Source organism: Hesperophylax consimilis, chromosome 29 (genome assembly GCF_061612785.1).
Source record: "Hesperophylax consimilis isolate HC1 chromosome 29, BYU_Hcon_1.0, whole genome shotgun sequence".
NCBI lineage: Eukaryota > Metazoa > Arthropoda > Insecta > Trichoptera > Limnephilidae > Hesperophylax > Hesperophylax consimilis.
In genome coordinates, this window is record NC_142864.1 from 19514674 (window position 1) to 19532428 (window position 17755).

Consider the following 17755-nt stretch of genomic DNA (forward strand, 5'->3'; position numbering starts at 1 on the left):
TCTTCGCTCATTCGCTCTACATGCCCAAACCATCTAAGCGTCCCTTTCTTGATCTTACTCATTACGCTTACATCAGCCTTGCATTCTTTGCGGATATCCACATTCCTCACACGATCATACATGGTTTTACCACACATACGCCTCAGGGATCTCATTTCAACAGCATTCAATCTACTTTCATCCTTTCTTTGCCAGTTCCATGCCTCACTTCCATACATCAGGGTAGGTACCAGCACTCCATTGTGGACTGCTAACTTCGCTTCTTTGGACAATTTTTTGTTAGCGCCAACTGCGTTCAGTCCTCCATTAATGGAGTTACCTGCATTTACTCTTCTTTCAATATCTCTGTCAGCCTTCCCATCTCTCGTAAACATGCTTCCTAAATACACAAATTCATCCACCTGCTCCAAGTATTCCTCATTCACAACTATATTGTACACTGTTTTCGTACTTTCTCTTTCAAACACCATTACTGTAGACTTACTTACATTCATCATTAACTCATTCTTCACGCATACTTCGTTCATCCTAGACACGAGAGACTAGTCTAGAAACTAGTCTAAACGAATTTATAAACATGGTGATATCTAAAAGATTATGTGTCTATTTTCATGAGGATTAATAAAATGTCTCACGAGCGTGTATTAATATCTCGACGATCAAGCAGCTCGTTCTCCAGGTGTGATCCCCACTAGCCTCGAAAACCAACTGCCGGCTTCTCTGGAATTCAACGCGCAGGTTATTTGAATCCACCGAGTGGGGGCTGTAATTCAATGCCAACGCGTGTCTAGAAGTCTTGCTATGTAAGCGGACAGTTCTTACCGCTACAACCGATTGGGAGCATGTTACGAGGCTAAAGGTTGTGGGGAGGGTAAGAAGACGGGGAAGAGGAAGTTTGGAAAGTATCTGAATATCCAGATCTAGTAAACAAATACGACTAAAGCAATTTCAATTTCAACCGTTAGAAGTCAGTGAGACGACGTAATCCCCAATTGGGGTATGTTGTGAGGCAGAAGGTAGTTCGGAGGAGAAGGAGATGGGACAGAAGACGGTTGGGAAGTACCTGGCTATTCAGATCTGGTCACTAACCATGGCTAAAGCCATTCCAAGCATCATTCGATTCTGAATGGTGATCTTTCAACAGGGCGATAATGAGAGTATTTTTTTACTTTGGCACTTTTCACTATCGTTTACTTGGGGTAACAATTATTTTATAAGCAATAATTATTAGCCTGAAACACTCATCCACATTGAAAAATCTCTAGATAAAAGATACATGACGCGAACGGGACTTGAACCCGTGTCCTTTCAATTTCCGGTCGACAGCTCTGACCACTGAGCTATGGCGGCTTATCTCTTATCCGTGAAATAATTCAATATATACTAGTGTTTCATTCAACAATTACTGCTTGTTACATTTTTTTCACCTGAAAACAACCAAATTTATTTTATATGAGAAAGGCATTGTAAGTGCTAACTCTCTCACTAGATGGCGTCGAGACAAATTGTCTACATTTTTTGGTGAAGATACTAGAATTTGTCAAATATTAATTATTATTTTTTTGGTAAATTAATGTTTAAGACAAGATTTTTTATGCATAGCACAAAGGGTAACAGCATATCATGTTTTATGCATAGCACAAAGGACACGGGTTCAAGTCCCGTTGGCGTCATGTATCTTTTATTAGGAGATTTTTCAATGTGGATGAGTGTTTCAGGCTAATAATTATTGCTTATAAAATAATTGTTACCCTTTGTGCTATCCATAAAAAATCTTGTCTTAAACATTAGTTTACCAAAAAAATAATAATCGTTTACTTGATTAAATATTTGATTTGAGATAGGTAGATACTTTATAGGAGTACTACTTATTTAGAATTTTATTGCATAACAAAAAATTCTACAGACAACGAACGATGTATCAATATTGTAGCTGTTCATACAAAGTGAAATTCATTGTTTTCCACTACAAAAGCCATTTTGAATTTGTGTGTTGAAAATATATTACCAAAACTGTTCACAACGATTTTGTCGAAATGCGCCAAAACAAACAAAAACTGAGTTATTTTTATTTACATATTATGCTACGTATACATACGCGAGCCGAACTACTGAACTAAAACCCAACTTATAGGAAAGAAACTAAGAATCCGCAAATGGCGCGAAACGCCGCTTGCAGTTGTTTTTTTTCTTTTTCCGTAATTCGTGGTTCGGTTCGCTTTTCGGTTCGTAATTGTATACGTACCTTTACAGCAACATGGCATACTTCAAGCAAACCAAACAAAACTGTTATGTAGATTTTTGTTCAATGTTTCCTCGATATTTATAGCTAATTATATTTATCAGTTTTTTTATACTGACTCCCTCAGTAACAATCTTTTGTATCTGTTAAGTAATAAATTGAAGATCTCGACTGACTAGGTATAACCATTTCTCTCCATATGTATTCTGGGCATTGAAGAATTCATATGGTAGTTAGTCTCAGAATTTCTTCATTGAAATAAACTCCGACTTCTAGTGCTGCGTAGTGGATTCCAAAAGCTTACCAATGCAAGCAATTATGTACTATCAAATGCACCATTTAGAATTTTATATAATATACCAAGTAAGTGAAAATTCTTCTGCACGACAATTTAAGCATATTCTTGTAAGTTTAGTTCAACAAAATTGCTGTAATACCCATCTTAAAACGTAATAATTTATTTTGTATTATTACAATATGCATGTATAAGCTATTGAAATAGCGTATTTCAATGGTTTATACATGCATATTGTAATGTGGGTTCTAGACAGGAGAATTGTAGATACTGAAGTTGACCTCTAACAAATGAAAAATATAACAGTTTTCTTGTTAGGTAAGCTTGAGCTTAGGTTGAGTTAAGTTAGGTTAGCAGTTGTAAAGTTAGGTTAGGAGTTGTTAGTTAGGTTAGTTGTTTATTATTATTTATTTTAAAATGCCCTTTTTAGAGGCTTTTAAAATAATATATTTTTTTATTTTTAAAAAGAAAGTCAAACATTCCCAGGTTACGAATAACCTGACAATATTTTAAAATCTCCTACTACCACCACAGTAAGCTGACAATGTTGCTTGTGTTGTGATGGAGGACTTAGCCAGCCGAGGAATTTAACACACTACGCCTGGGTGGGACCCAAACGCGATGTCAACTCTGCCACCGACCGGTCAAGTAAAAATTATGCATTACCTACTTTTTAAACATAACTAAATTGCATCAGTATCATTTTTTTATTAGATTTTTATTTAGGTTAGGTTAGCTTAGGATTACTTGACCTAAGGTTAGGTTAGGTTAGGGGTGGCAATCAGTTATTTCTGCCTACCCCTGTTGAGAATCGCTCTAGTTAGGTACACACATGCAGACAGCATACAACTCTAACAGAAACGCGCTACCGCAGAGCGCTCACCGCGACCGGGGCCACAGGGCTGTGGTCTTGTCCGCAGAGCTGCAGGTCGGACATCGTTGGTCATGAATTACATTTAAATATTTTAGCCGGAAATTAACCCTCGCCCCCTGCTGCCAAAACGCTGAAGCTCGCCGTGAATTGTTTATACCATTTTAAAAATTTAGTGAACCGATTTTCTGAACAAAACGTGTTTATTTATTTGTAAGAAATACATCGCTTTTGGGAGTTTTCATAGTTCCTACGGCAATGGTACAAAAAAACATAATATCTACGTTCTTTATCACAATAATGCTGCAGCTCTTTGATACCCTCTAAATGTATGAAATATTTTTCACAGCTCTTTCTTACAAGTTAGAAAATTCTGTAAAAATTGAGACAAGCCATGTAATTATGTCTGAAATATTTTTCACAGCTCTTTCTTACAAGTTAGAAAGATCTGTAAAAATTGAGACAAGCCATGTAATTATGTCTGCTTCTCCGAAAGGAAAATTATCATACATTTCCCTCACACGTATTAAAGATATGAAATTCCATTGCCACAGAAATTAGAGGTTTTTCTCGTCAAGTTATTATAAAAAAACATTTATCCTAGACTTGTAGAAAAGTCAGTAGATGTCGCATATTAAAATAAAAATTGATATATTTATCCAAGAAACTATCTAGATTGCATTTAGTTAGTAGAAAAATCTTGCAAACATAAATTAAGACAGCAGCCAGTAAAACAATGTGTTAAGAAAATCAAGATGGTGTTAGTGGTTATTAGTTGAGGTATGATACAGTTCAATATGACCGAAGGCGATATGGTCAAATTAGCTCAGTGGTACAGCAAATCCCCGGCAAGGCTGAGGTGCTTGGATCAATTCCTAGACGCGACCGAATATTTTTCTGATTTATGATTATAAGTTACAGTGTGTTAGAAAGAGCTGTTAAAATGAGACAAACGAAGCACGTATGTCTGCTTCCTCCGAAGGAGAAATTCAATCATTATTATACATTTATTAAACAAATGAAACTCCTTTGTAGTGCGATTATAAAAGCACCCAATATAATACAAGTAAGAATTGGACGCCAAAAAAATTCTTGCGCCAATGTTATTATTTTAACTTTAAAGTAAATTATTTTGATTTTTTTTTCATTAATCCATACAGGAGGAACTGAGGAAAATAATTTCCCTCCAGCCCTGTCAAGTTATGTCACCTTTGGGGGTGCTGTGTGCAACAGTGGAGGGTATTTATAAGTAAAATATTGACATGTGATTTCATCTCCTTCTTCTCGCGGACCGGTTCGCATCTGACTATGAACCTATGAACCTCGGCACGCCTGCTAGTCACCAAACGTAGCGAGCCGTTTGGGATGACTTATGGCAGAGGTGTTGGTTATCCAATTAATTTTAATATTCGACATAATGTAATTTTTTTTTAAATATTAACAATACGGTATATAATAGTTGTTGAAAATTGCTCCGAGTTTCAAACCAATAATAATTTAAAAGAGTTACTGATTTAGAATATAGATGTCGCTAGTTTACACCTTCTTTAAAGGCAGCGAAACTAGGGTATTAAAGTTCCAATTTTGATTAGGGAACTCACTTCTCTTCGATAGTTTCTAGCTAAAGGAACCCAAAGTGACAATTATATGTCGCTTTCCGTTGGTGGAGTGATCTCCACAGAGTGTCGGTAGCAATATAAACTTTGGAAACAACAACAATAAATTCGGTGTAATTTCAACTTCCACAAAGTGTTTTATTTAAAGAGGAATCTACCCTTTTGTTCTTAAGCCTAACTTAAAAAATCGAGAATGCTCAAGGACTACATGGTACTATCAAATTAATCAATTACCTATGTGTAGTAACATTTGGAACATGTTGAGGACGTCTGAGAAAGACATGGCATGTCCAATTAAAACAAAGACATATTACAAAACATTTTTTTTAATTAAAAATGCATCCAGTTTTCAGGTACATCGGAATTCTCAAACTCAAACTTTACTCCAACCCATTCATTACCCCGAACAACGCCGGGTACATGTCAACTAGTTTTTAATAAAAAAAACAACTATTATAGTACTTTAGGATCAATAAAAAATTCAGTTAAAAATGATCGTGACTTGACTATTTTAAAACGAACTGTTCAACTTGGCTCTTTGGATACATACATTAGAGGTTAATGCATTGATATATGTGTTATCGAAACACGCCATCCATAATTTTACATTCAACCGTCAATGTCACAAGTTTATCCAGGGGTCGACATAATAAAAACACCCCTACATTTGACTATCTGCCACCACGTGTTATGCATAATATACATTATACCAACATTCATATAGACACTGAGCAAGTTGTCTCAACAAGTGTTATGATTGAAATTTTTCTTTTTTTCTTTAAAATTTGCTGCAGAATAATCTGTAATATTTGCATACCGCTTTAGACAGACAGGGCATTATAATGTTATGGAAATCAACATACAGTAAATTGTGTTTAGTTTTATCTCCCACGTGGCTTATTCCTGATAATAATAATTATGCTGATAAACATCACTCCTTTTAATTTGTATTTACGTGATACGTGACACGTGATTCGTGATCCTACATAATATTTAATTCTTGGATTATAAAAGCGTAGGAGAAATCGATGAATTTGTAAATTTTCAAAGTAGACCTATGCTGGGCGTATGAGGGATTATTCCTCCATTCCTGTATCTACCCGAAACGTTGGCATAATACACCCACGAAAGGTGAAAAATTACAAGTTACTGAATAATTTTTTAATGTGTTACGTCACCATGCTATTTTTCTTGCAAAAACTTCAATGGTGAACGGGAGAACTACGCGTGGGTTCAAAAAAGGTTTTCTGATGTGTCTGCTTACTTGGAAGAATTGGGTACTGGAACTGCAATAATATACATTAAAAGAGTCTTAAGAACTGAAAGTGAGTATAACTTTTTATGCCATATTTTTCTCCAAATCCCTTTGTTATTTCTAACAGGGCATGATATATCATACAAAGACACAACAACGACCCCATCTTATTAGAATTATTAACAACAGTACGTAAAGTGATGAAGAAATTTTCAGATTTTGGTATTCCCCAAGGTACTGTACCAGGACCATTGTTATTTACTATATTTAGCGATCAGTTGATTTTGATCTTGAGGTGATTTTCCTACGAAAACTTCGCTATAAAAATGATACAAACATTTTTTTAAATGATTAACCAATGCTAACAAAACAATGTTTTTATGCATATTACAAAGGATAAAAAAAATATTTTAAGTAACGATTAATATTATTAAGTAATAATAACCCCTGAAATACCACTACAAATTGAAAAAATCTTAAGACAAAAAATAAATGCCGCCGATGGGAATTGAACCTGCAGCGTTCCGATTGCTGGAAAGCTGCTTTTAAATTTGAATGGGTGTTTCAGAATAATAATTATTTGTTATTTTCACTCAAAAGCATTTGTGTCAGTCAATACATGATAAAATTATTTCACACGCTGACTAAACGGTCTAATAATAGGTGAAAAAAAATGGGAAAGTAGAAAATTAGATGCCATCAAGGATTTTAAAAGGAATCTAACAGCGTTAAAACCTTTTCCATTTATTTTATTTGTTGTGGGATAGCTAAACTTTAAGCTTGGAGGACTTAACTGTGAGAGGAATTAAACCCACGATACCTGCATGGGAATCAGACGCTGTTATCTACTTAGGTACTAACTGTAACATATCCTCTACAATATTTTGAACTCAATAACTCTTCAGTCACAATAAAAAAAACAAACATACAAGATATCAAAACATTTTAGACGATCAGGTGACTTAAATAACACAACTTACAGTCACGGAACAACTGTCACAGTTTACATATTTACGCCACAGATGATGTCACCGCTGTGTGAGTTTTTTCTTGACACCATAAATGTGTTTTGAGGGGGAAACTTATTGTGATTTTGAAATATGTACGTATCTACGTTATTGTACAACGTAAAAAATGTACGTGATCGATACTGTATGATGTTTGAAGAAATATATTTGATTGCTTTGTTTTTTCGAACAATTCGTAGAATACGTGTGTTGTGTCATCATCATTGAAGTTTTTATATTTATGATTTAAGAATGAAATTGATGAACATAAAACGCCAATTTAAAAACGACATTTCGGCTTATATGTCCCAGATATGAAAATGTTTATCTGATTTTCAAGAGAATTTGGGTAATTTAAAAAGTTGGAACAACGTTCATCCGATGTAAGGGTAAATAATTGACCTTGCTTTGGGCACACAGATACACTAAACAAAGTTAAAGCAATTTCAAGCAAAGTTTTATTTTTAATTGGTGATGTTATCTGAACAGCGCGATACTTGGAGTATTTTCTACTCTAGAAAGTGGTGAAAACATTCCGAATATTCCTTGATAAACTAATTTATTTTATAAAATTAGCACAATAGTCCCAACTGCCCGGAGCAAGTAGTACGGCGTCCCCAGGTAGCTATGTCGTGAGGCTGAGAAAGGAGGGGAAAAATATGTGAAGAAAATTTTTTTTGTTTTCGTGAATATCGCACAGGATTCCCAATTGCTCCCAATCGTCTGTGAGGCTGAAGGTAGTGGAGAAGGGAAGGAGATGGGGAAGAGGAAGGTGGGAGAGTCAATAACTATTCAGATCTGATCACCAAACACGGCTAAACTCATTTCAAGCAACGTTTCAATTCTGAATGGTATCTGAAATTATCTTCCACTTTGAAATGTGCCATGAACTATAAATTATTTTAAATTAATATATTTTGAAATGACACAAATTAATCAAATAAAATTTACTAGTGCATGCCGGGATTTATTCTTTACCCCTCCCCTCGAGATCTATAAACCTGTTCAGATTAGGTCACCAAAACATGACTTATTCAAGCCATCTTCAGTTTTTAGGGGATGTGTATATAACTAGATAAAAGAAATGATTATCATATTGTGAGTAGAATTTTACAAAGTTTTTTATATGAATAATCTCCACCTGCGATTTCGCGGTATGAGTGCAAAAAATAAGTACACACACGAAGGCAGCAATTAAAATAAATTTTAGTTCAATCGGGACGAAGGTGTTTAAAATGTACCAAGTAGTAATTATTTTTATCGCCTACCGTAATTGCAAAGTCTATAAATTTACCTATAAATTTACGTCGAAAATTTTAATCAAGTTAAATTTACAATTTTAAATACCTCTATCAATCTTCTTCGCGACATAATTGTATTAAAAACTCGTCATGTTTACGATAATGAGCTAACTCTGGCGATATTTAACTCACCTTCCAAAACTGTGTTTTAAGTTTTAATAAGTAGATCAGTGTTTCCCAATATAAATTCCCTACTATAAATGTATAGTGTTCTGGCTTTGCAGCCCACTAAAATTTATTTATTTATTTATTGGATAATTTGTATAGCGCCGCTTTTGTGAGATATCACCTCAGGGGCGCTTTACAGTTGATGCAGGTATTACAAAAAATATAAATATTACAAAAATAGAGTGAAGTTAAGTTAAGTAAAATGAAGTATAGTAACAGGTGACACGAAGATAGAAGATGGAGACTCTGCAGCAAGAATCCTAGGTGGTGAAGAAACTGGTCCAGCTGCTGCAGCGAAAGAGTCCACTGCGTCCACCAACAGTGCCAGCACGAGGTTCGTCATCCGTTCAGGCATGTGTCTGCTGCTAATAAAGCGCTGACACACTATCCTCTCACAGATACCAGACCTTGGCAGCACCGCTGTGACGTTCTACGAAGATAAAAGATGGAGACTCTGCAGCAAGAATCCTAGGTGGTGAAGGAACTGGACCAGCTGCTGCAGCAAGAGAGTCCACCGCGTCCAACAACAGCGTCCAGGTATGTATCTGCTGCTAATAATAAAGCGCTGACACCTCACATGGATAAGAGACCCTGGCAGCACTGCTGTGACGTTCGGCAAGTCCATCATTTATCTCCATGTAATCCTGTTCCTGGTAATTGTTGAAGTGGTGCATTCTGCCCGCAATAAAAATCGACAGTCAATAAATTACCCTGGGCTTAGAAAAAAACTTGCCACGGTCCAAACTTCCCCAGTTTCCGAGAATTACGTTAAAAACATCTGGAGTGCATTTACCGATCGCCGTTCGTTTCGAATGTCCAATATTTTTGAGCAAATGTCCGATTATTCACTTTTAAAACACTGCACTCAAATCACATATTATAAAGTTTATTTTTATTTATGTTCAAATGTTGATTGATTGATTTTACAAATAATTTCAAAGGAATGTTGCCTCATTTCCCTTGAAAATACTAAAAAAAATACAAAGCGGTTGTAGGACGCGTTAGAACGCGTCCTGCTGCCACGAAGGGCGCTATACGGGTCAAATGAAATGCTATTACGTTACGTTTTACCTTACGTTTTGTACATTCGTTTCTACGTGCGAGCTGTAGGACAACTTTAAGAAGAGCAGCTTGGAAAGGCTACGCATGTATTATAACAACGCCTAGCGCGTGGTGTTTGACCTTCCCCTATACTGCAGTGCTTCCAACATGCTCACGAAAGGGCGAGTACCAGGTTTTGCATCCCTCGTAAGAACAGCACGGAAAGGCTATGCATGCAGTGTGTAACAACCACTAAAGCATGATTTTTGACCTTCCTCTATACTGCAGTGCTTCCAACATGCTCACGAGAGGGCAAGTACAAGGTTTTGCAGCCCTCATCAGCTCTCATATCCCATACATTGTGCTATTTTGTACATCTATATAAATACAAATGATTGTCTGATAAACTTAATTATTGACAAATGTATGAAAATAATTGAGTAATTTCATGGTTTTTTGAATAAAACAGTTTTCGCTAGCGACCTTAAATTAGTTTTAAACGCGACCGACAGTTTTGGAACTTCTGATATAGATTATGTACTGGCTTACACGATAATCTTTCTCATATGTGCAGGTGAATCTCGGCTGACAAATTTCATCTTGCAGTACTCACTCAGGTAGAAAATTAACGGCAGGTTACTGTGACATCTCAAACAACATGCAAGAGGCATTATCAAATTTTGTGATAAATTATTATTTTGCATAGACTTTGTACTACACGAGCAAAAAAATATATTAACGGATATAAAAAAAATTCATCCAACACTTAAATTTGGATTTTTGGCCAAAACTGATAAATCATTTTTTAATCAAGAGATATAGCATTAATCTATTACGAATATGTGCTTCCTTCTTTATTTTTTTTTAAAATTATTGTATTTGGGCTATTAAAGAATAAAATATTTTAATGACTATTATTTGTAATATAACTTTAATAGCTGTTCCGGAATTTTCATTTATTTTTCTGTGTCTTGTTCTGTTTCATGTTTCGTTTAGATTTATTATTATTATCTTTTTCTTCAATGATATATTACATTGATGGGTATAACAAATGTATTTACATGTATTATATATGTTTTACATGTAATTTATATATTTTACATGTAATTTATATATTTTACATGTAATTTATATATTTTTACATGTAATTAATATATTCAACATGTAATTAATATATTTAACATGTAATTTATATATTTAACATGTAATTTATATATTTTACATGTAACTTATATATTTTACATGTAATTGGAGATTTTTATCAAAATCTGAATTTTTTTCTTGAACAGATTCAATTTTAAAGGGTCAACTGGCGACATAGGTTTTCTGTCAAATCTGTTTGTATCACACTTTAAAAAAAATTGTTCAATGAATATACATTAGTAAAATTATGTGTATTTGATATTTTTACATATATTTATATTAGAGTTATTTTGTAGCTTTGTGCATTTCAAGAAATAGTTCACAAAGGTGATTGCCTCCTCATTGCATATCTGGTAGTTATTTTATAGTAAGATGTTTTTAAACAGCGAAATCTGTTGAACAAAGAAACCCATAATTTCGAAGGTCGCAGAATTCCGGCAAGGACTGCTATTACAAATACCTCTGAAGGTACAATATATGTTAATTTATTTAGATAGACTGCTATTACAAATACCTCTGAAGGTACAATATATGTTAATTTATTTAGATAATAATTTAGAACATCTTTTAAAACGTCAAAAAAACCTTTAGATTTAGCAAGCCGCTAGATACCTTTTTAATTCATAGTCTAACAGAAAACCTATTAATTGATTCGTTAAGGGTTTGTTGGTCCATTTAAATACAAAACTGGGAAATTTTAAAATAATACGTTTTCTCCTTTTTAGTACTCGCGGACAGGCTGGTAACCATTTAACGAGTAAGGTTTTCGAGATTTTGATCTATATTCTGGTTTTGATATTTTGGTTATCGAGCTATTGGTATTCGAATTTCAATACTCCCGATATCGGCATTCAAGATTTTAGCTTCCAAAATAGTGGTTGTTGAAAATTTTGTATTCGAATCAGTTCCAGATTTTAGCTTTCGAGATTTCGGCTTTCGAGATTTTGGTTTACAAGCATTTAGTATGTGAATTTCAGCCTTCGCGATTTCGGCTCCCATAACGTTGACTTTCAAGATTTCGTCTTTCAGATTTTCGTATTTTGTGAAGTTGGCTTTCGTGATTGTGGCCAAGAAAAATCTTGTATGTGTACTAACATTTTTGTAATTTAACTTTTCTAATTCACACACTAATACAGTAGTCGCAACTCCTTACTGTGATCAATCAAATCTTCCCGTCATTAAATTTCCTGACCAGGTTCTAATAGACCTATTTTGCTATATATTTTTGACCTTTAAAGCTGCTATTTTGCTCAGACTGGCAATCGAAATAGGCACTGAATAAAATCAAAGTGTTTTTGGGAACGTATCGAAAAAAATACACGACGATAATTTTTTTTTTAAAGGCTAAGAAGTCTCAGATCTTCTACTTTGGCATCAATCAATCTAATCGAATATGTCTAAACATATCTTATCTAAACCATGACGAACGAAGTAACCTAGCGTCTATCTGTACATAGAATATAGCCGATACACACGATCAAGTATACAGTCCAATTTGACCCCTTAGTTGATCCCCCGGAGAGTTGATTCCTCTGCCAAGAGATCTCTCGTACAGTTAATCTGCCAAAAGATTATTTCTTCCGTACGTCCTCATCATCTTAGTAAGTATGCAGTGAAAGTATACGTCCGTATAACACAAGTCTATTTTTTTAATTTTTTTAATATAAAACAGTTTTTAATTACATAATATAATATGATATGATATAAGTATTTGATGCACCCCCATAAATAAGCAAGGCTTGTGTGTATAGGGTGTTGTTATTTTGGTTTAAATTTGATATGATTCAGTTCAGGTGTTCGGAATAATTTTTAAGGTGGCTTTTGAATTCGTTTATATTTACATTCATATTTCTATTTTTTTCTGGTAATGAGTTAAAAAATTTAACTCCGAGATATTCATGGTTGAACTGTCCTACACTTACATCTCTAGACGTCTACAGATATAAGTGTATATAGACTATAGACGAGTCCACTGTCGAGTGGAAATCCGCTTTACAAATATTAATGTTTGGTAACAATAATGCCGTCTCCCTGGAGGAGTATGCAGTGAAGATGTACTGCCGAGTAACAAATTACGAGGTTTTTCTTTTTTTTAAATACACTATATCCCCGAAGTGTTATACAGAGAATGATAATGGCTGTAGGTATAACAAAAGTAAACATACTTCTAATAACTTTAAATTTGCAGGAATGTTGAGTAGAAATCCGCAATTCTATGTTATGACGGTACGGGAAGCAGACGAGGAAGAGAAAGGTTGAGAAATACATGGCTTTTTAGATCAGGTCACCAAATACCCTTTTTAACATTAACTACACACAGGATAATAATTTATCTTAGGCCTACGTCATCTTTGGGGATTCTGTGTGTAAAGTCTTCTTAAGCAAAGGAAGGACAGGAAGTCTGAGAAGAAAACAATGACAGATTTGAGGGGTGGACAGGAATCTGGAGGTCAGTGTGTCCAGGAGTGACAATAGTTGGGTCAAAGGATCTCCCTCAACCAGCCTCCCTCGATACGGCCCGCCATGCAACTGATGGATAGGCACATCCGCCGCAATACCTAGACCCACCTCACCCCCTATTTTAATCAAGATGCTGTTAAAAATGTGACTACATGACCATTTTATAATAAAATATTAGTAATTCAGAATATATCTGTTATATCTCTGCTTACTAGCAGATTTGTGTGTATTGGGAACTCTTGACAAAGTAAAAGGTACTTTACAATAATTAAGTTTATTTACGTTAAAATAAATTAAGTCTGGATTTAGCTACACTGTTCATTACCCGAGGGTTGGTAATTCTCTGATTCTAGAAGCTTAAAGTCTGACAAGGATACCCCACAGGCAATTGCTATACTCTAGCGACATCTGTCGGAATCTGAAGTAAGCTTTATGACTGGTGCCATCTATCGCTTGAATACCCAACTTTTTACCATACATCACAATATCTGAACACGTGATGAACGCAGCTGGTCTTGTCCTAATAAATATGATGGACGAGATGCGAAAGTATTATTATTTTACAGAACACGTCTTCCGACTTCCTTATAACTTATTCATGATTAACTGATAGTTTCTTATGAAATTTGGCAAAGCATTCGCAATAGGCCTTCAGTCCCGTTTTTAACAGAAAAACGAATAATTTGACGAGATTATTAATAGATTAACAATATTTCATATCGGTAAGTTTTCTCCGTTCATGAATCCGGGCGCCCCTGCTAAGTCACTAAACGTAGCTTGCCACTTGGTTAGACCTATGTGCCTGGTACTTCTCAAACCAATTTTAGCAAAGCTGCGTAAAGAATCAAAACATAGAAGTTTTGATTTTGAATGGGATATTTCTTATATTTTTAATCCTTTCGTTAATCCTTGTACCGTAACTTTAAATAAATAACAGAAAAAATTATAATTACGTCGTAAAGGACCCCTTTTTGATGTCAGTCTCCGTGAAATTCTCGCTCGTTGGACTTGGCGAATGCCCCTCATATTGCAAGTTAATTCTAACTTTTCCAGGGCGAGATATACGAGCCTCCCGAGGGCCGTTCAATTAGCATTACGATCTTGCATCGCAACTAAATTGGGACCCGGGCGTGATAAACGACTACTAGCGTTGTATTACGTCTGCTAGCTTGTAGCTTTAGCTTTGTGATTTCACGAGATTTAAACTCAAAATAAAACTATATTCACAAGGATTTATGGAGGTAAAGAGTTTTAAAACTAACTGACTTTATATGAGTTATATTATGTTGAATTTAAAGGTACGCAAGTCCTTTATAAGGTCATGTTGAAACGCGGACAGAATAAAGGAGTAATGTATTTTTAGACGTGTTATTTGACTAAACAAGAACTTAACCCCTCCGGTTAATTTGTTCGGTTTTACGAACAAATTGTTCGCTTTTGGAAATATGCTCATATGATCTCATAGAAATCATTGTGTATCCCTTATGCCACGGTTATAAATATGAACTAAACGGGGTTAAAAAGAAAAAATCACTAAGCCTTACATTTAAATATAAAAGTTTAAGAACCAAAGTAAAATTTGAATATCTACCTCTATGAAATCAAAAGTTCCGAATTGCCAGACCAGAACTACCTCTGGGCCCTACCCCACTTCCCACAGTACTTGATAAACCTTGATTCTGTGCAAAGGAGGGCGGTCCATAAGGTTGACAATCCATTATTAACCACCCGATTATCATCTCTAATGCACAAATGCAATGGGGGCATGCTGAGTCTGCTCTACAATTATTTTAATGGAGTTTGCTCTAAGAAGCCAACATCGTTCATCTCCGGTAAACACGACGTACATGAGTGAAACACTCGTTCAACAATGGCTTCATGAGAACTGGCCACTTCTTCGACTAGTTGTGTGAGTCAGCTCGTCTGTGGTACGAGCTACCGGCATCTGTATCTCCTCCTTCATATAATCCCTTCCTACAGACCCTACCTTAACCAGCCTCACAACACTGCTCAACCAGGTTGCTACATAATTAATAATTTGTTTGTACTACATGTCGAAATGATTCATTGAAAGGAACATGAAACAATATATTTTAGGTGATTAAAATATTAACACAAAGTGGTATTAATTGTCACCGTTCGCAGGGTCTCAATAGAATAAAAATGATATTTTGTTCTGCTCACATAGATGTCTTTTTATAATATTCATTAAATTTTGAGGTGTTTTTCCACAAAAAAATAAAGTTTAATAATAATGCTAATTAACCCAATTATATCAAAAGCCAAAATAATCTCAAAATTACAAAACAAACGATTCCAGTTAACGTCCTGCCTTTGTCCTTTAACGGGTATAGGCCTGGAAAATTCGTCCCTGGGGTTGGAGGTGGCACATGTTAATTGCAGGTAATTATCGAACAGTACCCCTAGCCGTAATGTGTGGCCAATGGTTGGTGGCCCCTGAAAACTCTACAGTGGGTCAATTTGGCTTTCTGCTTACGACACGTGCAAAATTTAGAGTCTTTGATTTACCCAATAAATATAGCAGGAAAAACAAAATTATTTTTAAAAAATACAATTTTTTTAATTTTTATTTTAAATAACTTTGGAAGGATAATACTAATAAATCTTAATAAAACATGAAACAGAACAAGACACATAAAATAATAAAGGTATCGGTCTCAACTGGGAATCGAACCCAGGAATCTGTCTTTCCGGGACAACGCCTCTAATGGGACGTATTTTTTGTCGATCTCACAATTAAAAATCAGAATTAACAGTATTATGTTTTTTCATATTTGTAAAAGCTATGTTGTAGAGTGATAACAATGTTATAAATAATTTGTTTGTAACCTAGAAAGTGTCTCGGATGAACATATCAATTTTTTATTTATATTAGATACCTATCGAATTTTTAAAAAGTCTAAATGAATATTCAATTTTATTTCAATTTAATCAGGCGTCCAAAAAGCTGGGCGTCTTGTACAGGGCTAGGAGATTCTTCAACAGTGACCAGCTGCTGACCCTATACAAGTCTCAAGTCCGCCCAACTATTGAATTTGGGAGCCACCTTTGGGCTGGTGCCCCAAAATACTTAATAAACCTGCTTGAATCTGTGCAAAGGAGAGCGATCCGTCTGATTGACAATCCGTTGTTAACAGACCGATTGCCTTCTCTAATGCATAGACGCAATGTAGGCATGCTGTGTCTGTTCTACAGGTATTTCAATGGAGCCTGCTCCAAAGAGCTAGCAGCATTGATTCCTGATGCACCGGTGCACGTGCGCGAAACTCGACAGACACGAACTGAACACCCGTTCACGGTTGACGTTGGCTTCATGAGAACGGGCCGTTTTTACGACTCGTTTTTGTGTAAGTCGGCTCGTATGTGGAACGAGCTACCGGCATCTGTTTTTCCTCCCTCCTATAATCCGAGCCTCTTCAAGGCCCGCATTAACAAATCCCTTCCTACAGCCCCTACCTTATTCCACCTCACAACGCCGCCCAACCGGGTGGTAACATTGTTCCTCTGTCTGTACACTGCACAGGTAGGTACACTCTTGCGAGGTGTCACATAAAAATTTAAAAAAAAATTTCATTGAAAATAAATATAATATTAATTAAATATGAGATATAATAAATTACGTATAGTAATTAGGTCTTATGGTCGAGTGGTTAGAGGGATTGTCCCGGTAAGACAGAGATGCTGGGTTCGATTCCCAGTTGAGACCGTTTGCTTATTGTTTTTCTGTATCTTGTTCTGTTTCTTTTTTCGTTTAAAATTATTAGTATTATCATCTTATGTGTTTTTTTGTTTGGATATCGTGTTTTGCACTGTTGAATGAACTGAAGAGATAATTTAATAGAAATGTGCAGTGGGCGTGTTCGTGAGTCGGAAGGACATAATTCTTTGAGTCTGGTGTAATTCATAAACCATTTCAAAATATTCTATCTTGAGCAGATAACTGGAGTATCGTCCTACAGTACCGGACTGTTTACACTGCCTACAGAATATAAGAAAAAATTTGCCACAATCAAAATGACTATCAATCACCGTCTATTAAAAATCTCCGAAACTTTTCATATTCCTTTCCAATGAACCAACATAGCCTTACCCCAACCGCTTGTGAGAATGCGTCGACTATCTAACATCATTATAGTGGCTTATTTAGCGATAGCCCCCAGAACTTTACAAAATTTACCGAATTTCTTGTTTCAAATTGACAAACTTTTTGTTTCTTGTTGCTGTTGTTGTATTATGTACTTCTTGTTTTATTCATGCGTATTGTCATACACTGTTTTTAATTGTATTATTTTAGTATAGTTCAACCGTGTGTCTTTCGTGTTCATTAAAAATAAT